The following is a 10,499-nucleotide window of genomic DNA, read 5'->3' as shown; positions in this document are numbered from 1 at the left end:
TCCATGTTTTGCCTTGTCATTATGGGGTATTGTGTGTAGATTGATGAGGGGGAAATATTAATCAATTTTAGTATAAGGCTGTAATGTAACAAAATGTGGAAAAAGTGAAGGGGTCTGAATACGTCTGAAGGCACTGCTACGTATCTATCTCATATGACCCAGCCTATTGATTGGTTGAATTCTGTAATTCGGACATCACACATCTTAAGCGATCTTGAGTGCTTAGAGTAGACTAAAGAAGGGAAATGGACAAAACTGACAGTGTTTTGAAGTTCTATGAAATGAGTCTGTGTAGTTACTAACCCTTGTGATAGTGAGTGAAATATGAAAGGCCTCGTAATTTTCACTCCTTTGTCCCTTCTTGACTTCCACTGTTACCAGGGTTGGGGTCAATACAAGATACTTCAGAAAATAGACTGATATTCCAATTCTATTCAATGCTTTTTCAATTAGGAAAATGTGGAATTTGGTTTACTTTCTGAACTGACTGTTATTTACATGGAATTGACTGTTACCCACTTATAGAAAAGTGTTTTTTCCCCTTTTTAGTTTTTCCCTCTGATATGAATACATACAGTACCGCCTACTGATATGAATACATACAGTACCAGACTACTGATATGAATACATACAGTTACCCGCCTACTGATATGAATACATACAGTACCAGCCTACTGATATGAATACATACGGTACCAGCCTACTGATATGAATACATACGAGTACCAGCCTACTGATATGAATTACATACAGTACCAGCCTACGATATGAATACATACGTACCAGCCTACTGATATGAATACATACAGTACCAGCCTACTGATATGAATACATACAGTACCAGCCTACTGATATGAATACATACAGTACCAGCCTACTGATATGAAATACATACAGTACCAGCCTACTGATATGAATACATACAGTACCAGCCTACTGATATGAATACATACAGTACCAGCCTACTGATATGAATACATACGAGTACCAGTCTACTGATATGAATACATACGGTACCGCCTACTGATAGAATACATACAGTACCAGCCTACTGTGTATGAATACATACGGTACCAGCCTACTGATATGAAATACATACGTACCCGCTAACTGATATGAATACATCAGTACCAGCCTACTGATATGAATACATACGGTAACCAGCCTACTGATATGAATACATACGTACCAGCCTACTGATATGAATACATAACGTACCAGCCTACTGATATAAATACATACGGTACCCGCCTACTGATATGATACATATGGTACCAGCCTACTGATATGAATACATACGGTACCAGCCTACTGATATGAATACATACGTACCAGCCTACTGATATGAATTACATACGGTACCAGCCTACTGATATAAATACATACGGTGCTTTTTTTGTCAAATGCCTTCTGGAACATGTGAACTTCCATGTGCCTTAATAACAAACTTGTATGCCATCTGTAAATAATAAAATAAAATAATTCTGAGCCTAGTTGGTTTAGCCACAGAAAAAGTCAGCAACCTTCCGCTATCCGTCATTGGCTGAGATAATGAGTGGGCTGGACATGCCGAGAGATGAGTTCAATTGGTCTGCCATATAGCATGCTGGTCAGTATGTGTAGGTAATCCTGTCTAACGTGGCTTTAAAAATATATATATTTCGTTGTGGAACTCCATAAGTGTTGATCTCCACTTTCTGGAGGACTGAGTTTTGAAATCAGTGGAATTAGAGTATGATAGCTAAGGAGATGGAGAAAACACATGACTCTGGATTACATCTTCAAACTAAGGCAACGATGACATCAGTGAGAGAGGGAGACGTGTCCATCCATGTAAGATAGTCTAGCTAGCTACATTTTCAGATATGACACGTTTCTAATTTTGTCAAAGTCTTTTCATTTCAAGTTAGTGTACTTTTAGCTAGCTAGCTAACGTTAGCTTGGGTGCTTGACTGCTGCTGTTAGGTCAGCTAGCTAACGTTATGATCTGTGTAGTAATATTATTCATATCTCAGAGCAATTTGCGTTGCTAGTTATAGCCTACTGTTAGCTGGCTAACATTGAACCTGGTTGTTAGCTACCAGCAGATTCATGCAGGTTACTAACGGCAAGAGTTGGACTATGGTTCATTGTTTAGCTAGCTAGCTACATGTCTTAACAAAAGACTCCACTTTGCAAGTAACCATTTCAGTAGAATGTTTATGTCACTGCAACAACTATTGATAGACGTAGCTGGTACATTCGCTCTGGCTATCTACTTCCAATTTCAGAGCACTCTCGTCTGAGTGTGCAAGAGCGCAGAATAAATTACGAATTTACGAACGCTCAACACCTGTTGAATATGGCGTGTCCGTAAAAGTTGACAAAAAGCGTAAATTGTTGCCAAACAGCACAAGGTGTGAACGATACTGAATGGGTGTAGACAAAGAGGTCTCCAGTAAGTGTACCAAAACATTCAAAGGCCATTTTCTCAATAAGTGAGGTTACAAGTTTGTCAACTTTTAAAACATAATTACTTTCCTATTGTTCCTCAACTGTAGTGTATGATATACAATTTTCGAGCTCTGAGTCTCTACTTTTATCCAATGTAAAAACGAGCCGGTCGGTCACATATGAATACATATGTCACCCGGTCAGCCAGAAGAGGACTGGCCACCCCTCAGAGCCTGGTCCCTCTCTAGGTTTCTTCCTATGTTTCTGCCTTTCTACTGAGTTTTTCCTTAGCCACTGCGCTTCTGCATTGCTCGCTCTTTGGGTTTTAGGCTGAGTTTCTGTTCAACACTTGAAAACTGTTAATTTAAAAAGGCTTCATAGAAAATCATTGATCAAGATCACAACTGAGTTGGATTGACATGTATGTCACACAAACTGACTGGTTCTTCTGATGTTGTTCACACAGGAACCATGTTGAGACATTCTCTACATCCAGAGAGCAACAGCAGGAAGATCACAGAGCTAAGAGGTCTCACCACTGCCCACATTGTGAGGAGATTTTCCCAATTCATCAAAGCTAAAAATACACCTAAAAATACACACAGGAGAGAAGCCTTACTCCTGCTCTGACTGTGGGGGGAGATTCTCCCGATTGGATACCTTAAAATGTCACCAACGAATACATACAGGAGAGAAGCCTTACTCCTGCTTTGACTGTGGTAAATGCTTTAAAACATCAACTGAGCTAAAATCTCATCAGCGGAAGACACACAGGAGAGAAGCCTTACTCCTGCTCTGACTGTGGGAGAGTTTCTCCAGATTGGATACCTTAAAATGTCACAACAAATGCATACAGGAGTGAAGCCCTACTCTTGCTCTGAATGTGGAAAGAGTTTCTCTCAACAGGGCAACTTAAAAACACACCAACGTATACATAAAGGAGAGAAGCTCTACTCCTGCTTTGACTGTGGGAAAGGCTTTAAAACAATAACTGAGCTAAAATCTCATCAGAGAACTCACACAGGAGAGAAGCCTACACTACTGCTCTGACTGTGGGCGAGTTTCTCTCAATTGAGCAATTTAAGAGACACCAACGTATACATAAAGGAGAGAAGCCTTACTACTGCGCTGACTGTGGACAAGTTTCTCTCAATTGAGCAACTTAAAAACACACCAACGTATACATAAAGGAGAGAAGTTCTCTCAGACCAGCTAAGATTAAAGTCACTCCATCACTTAATTCTCATTTGATAAAAGAAGTGGTAACAGTGAATTGGATCAAATTAAGAAAGCGTAGAACACTATTGTAATCCAGTTGTTTTCTCACTGGGAGAACCGTGCAGAAAGGGAGCGTATAGAATGTTAGCCTCTCTTTACTTTACTGATCAGTCTGCACCTTGTCAGTTCTGGTGTGTGTTTTTTTAGCTTCTACTGTAAAGATATTGAGATTACCTGGATTTTCCCTAGCGTTGAAATCCCTCTGAGGGATCTCGTTGTTAAAACAATGGAGTGTGATGGTTGACTGGGTGGTACGGCTTCCTCTGCAGTTTTCTGTGAATGAGCTGGTAACACAACATGTATCAGATAGAGATGGTGTGATGATCAGTTTTCTTGGGAATGAGCTGGTAGACACACATGTATCAGATAGAGATGATGTGATGACAGTTTTCTGTGGAATGAGCTGGTAGACACAACATGTATCAGATAGAATGGTGTGATGATCAGTTTTCACCACTAGTTTGGGTATATTATTTTTGCTTTTAATCAACTTTGTTTGTTTGAAACATCTACACTGGAAACAATATATATAAATGCAACATGTGAAGTGTGTGTCGCATGTTTCAAGACCAGAAATGTTCCATCTGCACAAAAAGTGTATTTCTCTCAAATTCTGTGCTCAAATTTGTTTCCATCCCTGTTAGTTAGCATTTTTCTTTGCCAATATAATCCATCCATCTGACAGGTGTGGCATATCAAGAAGCTGATTAAACAGCATGATCATTACACAGGTGAACCTTGTGCTGGGGCAATAAAATGTGCAGTTTTGTCACACAACCAGTGCCACAGATGTCTCATGTTTTAAGGGAATGTGCAATTGGCATGCTGACTGCAGGAATACCCACCAGAGCTGTTGCCAGACGATTAATGTTAATTTCCTACAAAAGCTGCCTCCAACATTGTTTTAGCGAATTTGGCAGTACTCCAACCGGCCTCAACCGCAGACCATATGTATGGTGTTATGTGGGCGAGCGGTTTGCTGATGTGAATGTTTTGAACAGAGTGCCCCATGGTGGCAGTGAGGTTACGTATTGTTAGGCATAAACTACGGACAACAACACAATTTTTGTGCCATTCATCCGCCGCCATCACCTCATGTTTCAGCATGATAATGCAGCTTTGTGAGGTCATTTGAACTTGTTGAATTTCTGGGATCTTTTATTTCATCTTCATGAAACAACACTTTACGCTGTGTTATATTTTGTAGATTTGTTATTTTAGTCATTGATAATTAATGTATTTGGATAACTGTAGTGAACTTAATTGATCTACTAATGAAAAATAAATGTTCTACATTAATTTGTGCTGGTCAGTCTTTGTTTTTTGGGTTTCTATACTGTAATGTTATTTTAGTTTTTTTTCTTAAAATTCAAAATGTATTTTCTATTAACTCCTAAAAACATGTCATACACCTCTACACATCACCATGGGGACAAGCCAATATGCCAGCCACCAGTATTCTCACTAATGCATATGTAATGGTTTAAAAACCTTAAACCCATTAACTCATCTATGATTTTCATGGAGACTTCAAAGATCTCCAGGATCTAGATGATCCACACATCACCATGAGACTTCAAACGGATCTCCCAGGATCTAGATGGATCCTACACATCACATGAACTTCAAACGGATCTCCAGGTATCTAGATGGATCCTACACATCACCATGGAGACTTCAAACGGATCTCCCAGTATCTAGATGGATCCTACACATCACCATGGAGATTAACGGATCTCCCAGGTATCTGATGGATCTAAAGAACAGTCATAAGTAGCTTGGATTTGCTCCACGACACTTCTCTAGTTTCCCCTTTTATTCCTTCTCACTCGTCTCCACTCGACACGCCATCAGTTTCAAACAACACATCCCCTCCGCCATCTTCTAGCCTTCCTGAGTCTGCCTCCTCTGTCCGTCTTTCTCCCAATGAATGGCCTGATGCCTCCTGTCTCTGTGGACGCAAGGCCGAACACGCATCGCACACTGCATGCCTCTTTCTCTCCAGAAAAAAAACAACTGTTTCAAATTCTCACTGAAGTTTCTAGCCAGCTACCAGGTGGCTTCTTCGAGATATCATGGGGGTCTGCAAACAAACGTTTAAGGTGCATTCTGCCACCTGTGCAGGAGTGTGAGATCATTTATTGGTCTGCATCATTTTTACTGTAGAATAATTATTTAAATCAACATATCCATACTAACTTCTACCACACCCTCCCCCAAAAACTCCACAGCCCTCCAACCCAATTAAACTGCATCTATATCATGCTGAAACAATCCACCCTTAGGATTGTCAACATATGTGACCCMTAAAAACTTTGAATATAGAAGGTTGTGTAGGAACTAGAATATTTCAGTGATATTTCTGCTGTGTGTGGCTTTGACAGATCCCATGGGATGATAAACATATTCTTTGCCATGTTATAACCCTATTTGGACAGGCGTTTCTAGAGACTTTGACATTACTAGAGACGTTGGTTTTGTAATTATTAACCAAGCATGTGTGTTATTCCAGAGGACGATTCACACAAGATTCGTTTTTCCAAACTGACCCCTTTTTATTGACTCTTATGACAGAAGCCCGATGCACGGTTCTGACTGTCTGCCTCGTGGCGGACATGCCTGCCTGTGCCCCTCCCGTATCTCTCTCGCCAGCTCGCTCTTTCTTTGCTGTGTAAAATGCTACAGTAGACTACGGAAAATAGTTTCCTCCGATGCAAAAATACAGAATCTTAGGAGTCGATTCCGCTTGGCACCCAGAAATAGGAATCGACTCCCCACCACTAAGCACTAGATCTGTGCTGTGAAAACGAAAGGTTTTGTGTCMGTTTCAAATGTATTACTACAGGTATGTAATAGCACGTTTCAACGTACTAATATCGAAATAACATGCAAGTTGCAAATCCGTCAAGGTATTATCACGTTGGTAAAGATTTTGTGTTATTTTTGTGTCAAACCGAGCGAAGGACGTGATAAGTCACATAGTTAGAGACGACTGGGTTTGAGTGAATTAATCTACATTATTTCGTCAAGATTTCATAAAGATTMCATTAACATTTCTGAGTTCGTTTTACGTGTTTAAAAAAAATAATTGTATTAGCTTGTAAAATGGCGGCGTCCGCTCTTTGAGTCAACGGACTTCAGTGCAGGCAGTGCGGGTGCATCAGAGACAATTTCACGGTTGCTTTTCTGTTTTGAAGCTGGATGTAATGCTTATCAGTTTTCTACATGTGTAGTAATATTCAGACACATTCAGTTGTTTCTATCTTATCTATACTTGATACTATGGTGTGAATGGGAAATACAATTGTTTTTTGTTAGCGAAATCAAATTTGATTGGTCACATGCGCCAAATACAACTGGTAGACATTAGGGAAAGGGCGATACCTAGTCAGTTGTACAACTGACTGCCTTCAACTGAAATGTTTTCCGCATTTACTTTACAGTGAAATGCTTACTTACTAGCCCATTCCCAACAATGCATAGTAATACAATTTAAGCCAAATATTTTCTAAATAAAGTACAAGTAGCACAATAAAAACGAGTCTATGTACAAGGAGTAACAGTACCAAGTCAATACAGTATGTACATGGAGGTAGGAGTAAAAGTGACTAGGCAATCAGGATATACACTGCTCAAAAAAATAAAGGGAACACTTAAACAACACAATGTAACTCCAAGTCAATCACACTTCTGTGAAATCAAACTGTCCACTTAGGAACCAACACTGATTGACAATAAATTTCACATGCTGTTGGAAATCAAACTGTCCACTTAGGAAGCAACACTGATTGACAATCAATTTCACATGCTGTTGTGCAAATGGAATAGACAAAAGGTGGAAATTATAGGCAATTAGCAAGACACCCCCAATAAAGGAATGGTTCTGCAGGTGGTGACCACAGACACTTCTCAGTTCCTTTGCTTCCTGGCTGATGTTTTGGTCACTTTTGAATGCTGGCGGTGCTTTCACTCTAGTGGTAGCATGAGACGGAGTCTACAACCCACACAAGTGGCTCAGGTAGTGCAGTTCATCCAGGATGGCAATCAATGCGAGCTGTGGCAAAAAGGTTTGCTGTGTCTGTCAGCGTAGTGTCCAGAGCATGGAGGCGCTACCAGGAGACAGGCAGTACATCAGGAGACGTGGAGGAGGCCGTAGGAGGGCAACAACCCAGCAGCAGGACCGCTACCTCCGCCTTTGTGCAAGGAGGTGCACTGCCAGAGCCCTGCAAATGACCTCCAAGGCCACAAATGTGCATGTGTCTGCTCAAACGGTCAGAAACAGACTCCATGAGGGTGGTATGAGGCCCGACGTCCACAGGTGGGGTTGTGCTTACAGCCCAACACCGTGCACGGACGTTTGGCATTGCCAGAGAACACCAAGATTGGCAAATTCGCCACTGGCGCCCTGTGCTCTTCACAGATGAAAGCAGGTTCACACTGAGCACATGTGACAGACGTGACAGAGTCTGGAGACGCCGTGGAGAACGTTCTGCTGCCTGCAACATCCCCAGCATGACCAGTTTGGCGATGGGTCAGTCATGGTGTGGGGTGGCATTTCTTTGTGGGGCCGCACAGCCTCCATGTGCTCGCTAGAGGTAGCCTGATGCCATTAGGTACCGAGATGAGATCCTCAGACCCCTTGTGAGACCATATGCTGACACATGCACATTTGTGGCCTGCTGGAGGTCATTTTGCAGGGCTCTGGCAGTGCACCTCCTTGCACAAAGGCGGAGGTAGCGGTCCTGCTGCTGGGTTGTTGCCCTCCTACGGCCTCCTCCACGTCTCCTGATGTACTGGCCTGTCTCCTGGTAGCGCCTCCATGCTCTGGACACTACGCTGACAGACACAGCAAACCTTTTTGCCACAGCTCGCATTGATGTGCCATCCTGGATGAACTGCACTACCTGAGCCACTTGTGTGGGTTGTAGACTCCGTCTCATGCTACCACTAGAGTGAGAGCACCGCCAGCATTCAAAAGTGACCAAAACATCAGCCAGGAAGCATAGGAACTGAGAAGTGGTCTGTGGTCACCACCTGCAGAATCACTCTTTTTTTGGGGGTGTCTTGCTAATTGCCTATAATTTCCACCTTTTGTCTATTCCATTTGCACAACAGCATGTGAAATTTATTGTCAATCAGTGTTGCTTCCTAAGTGGACAGTTTGATTTCACAGAAGTGTGATTGACTTGGAGTTACATTGTGTTGTTTAAGTGTTCCCTTTATTTTTTTGAGCAGTGTATAATAATCAGAGTAGCAGCTGTGTGTTCGTGTGTGGAGTCAATATGTGTGTGTATGCGTGGAGTGTCAGTGTAGTTTGTGTGTGCAAAGTAGTGCAAAATAATGAATTGTAAATGATACATAACTAATAAAGGGGATCAATGTAAATAGTCTGGTTAGCCATTTGATTAACTATAAAGCAGTCCTATGGCTTGTGGGTAGAAGCTTTTCAGGAGCCTTTTGGTACCAGACTTAGTGTTCCGGTACCGCTTGCCTTGCGGTAGCAGAGAGAGCAGTCTATGACTTGGTTGGCTGGAGTATTTGACTTTTTTTGGGTGGAGGGCTAATTGTTACCCCCCCCTTTTGTCCCCAATTTCGTGATTACGATCTTGTCTCCCCAACGGGCTTGGAGAGGCAAAGGTCGAGTCATGCGTCTTCCAAAACATGATCCGCCAAGCCGCGCTTCTTAACATCCGCTCACTTAAACCAGAAGCCAGCTGCACCAATGTGTCTGAGAAACACAGTTCAACTGACGACCAAAGTCAGCCTGCAGGTGCACGGCCCACCACTAGTCGCTAGAGCTCGATGAGGCAAGTAAAGCCCACCCGGCCAAACCCTCCCCTAATCCGGACGATGCTGGGCCAATTGTGCGCCGCACTACGGGACTCCCTGTCACAGCTCGATCGAACCCCAAGCTGTAGTGACGCTGCAACACTACAGTGACGTAGACCGCTGCGCCACTCGGAAGGCCCTTGTTTGACCCTTTTTTTGTGCCTTCCTCTGACACCGCCAGGTGTAGAGTTCCTAGATGGCAGGGACTTCGGCTCCAGTGATGTACTGGGCCCTACGCACTACCCTCTGTAGCGCCTTGCAGTCGAATGCAGAGCAGTTGCCATACCAGGCAGTGATGCAGCCAGTCAAGATCCTCTCAATGGTGCAGCTGTAGAACCTTTTTGAGAGATCTGAGGGCCCATGCCAAAAATGTTCAGCCTCCTGAGGGGGAAGAGGTGTTGTCGTGCTCTCTTCACGACTGTTGGTGTGTTTGGACCATGATAGGTCCTTAGTGACATGGACATCGAGGAATTTGATGCTCTCGACCTGCTCCACTACATCCCTGTAAAATGTGAATGGGGGGCGTGTTCTGCTCTCCGTTTCCTTTGGTCCTCGATAAGCTCCTTATGAACATCATTCTTACGTAGGTGTTCCTTTTATCCAGATGCGAGAGGGCAGTGTTGAGTGCAATAGAGATTGCGTCATCTGTGCATCTGTTGGGGCAGTAGACAAGTTGGAGGGGTTCAGGGTTTCTGGGATGATGGTGTTGATGTGAGCCRTGACCAGCCTTTCAAAACATGTCATGGCTACAAATGTGAGTGCTACGGGGCGATAGTCATTTAGACAGGTTACCTTGGTGTTCATGGGCACAGGGACTATGGTGGTTTGCTTGAAACATGTAAGTATACAGACTGGGTCAGGAAGAGGTTGAAAATGTCACTGAAGACACTTGCCAGCTGGTCAGCACATGTTCTGAGTACACGTCATGGTAATCCGTCCGGCCCGGCGGCCTTGTGAAT

General features: G+C 42.9%; 2 pseudogenes; both read left to right on the top strand.

The window, feature by feature from the left end:
* Positions 1-2,412: 2,412 nt before the first annotated feature.
* On the top strand, positions 2,413-3,981 carry LOC139026762 (zinc finger protein 214-like; annotated as a pseudogene).
* Positions 3,982-6,369: 2,388 nt separating this feature from the next.
* LOC112078467 (zinc finger protein 658B-like) overlaps positions 6,370-10,499 on the top strand; it is a 37,331-nt pseudogene continuing 33,201 nt past the window's right edge.

Source organism: Salvelinus sp. IW2-2015, unplaced genomic scaffold, assembly GCF_002910315.2.
Source record: "Salvelinus sp. IW2-2015 unplaced genomic scaffold, ASM291031v2 Un_scaffold5721, whole genome shotgun sequence".
NCBI classification, from domain to species: Eukaryota; Metazoa; Chordata; class Actinopteri; order Salmoniformes; family Salmonidae; genus Salvelinus; species Salvelinus sp. IW2-2015.
This window is presented reverse-complemented; position numbering and strand designations above follow the sequence as displayed.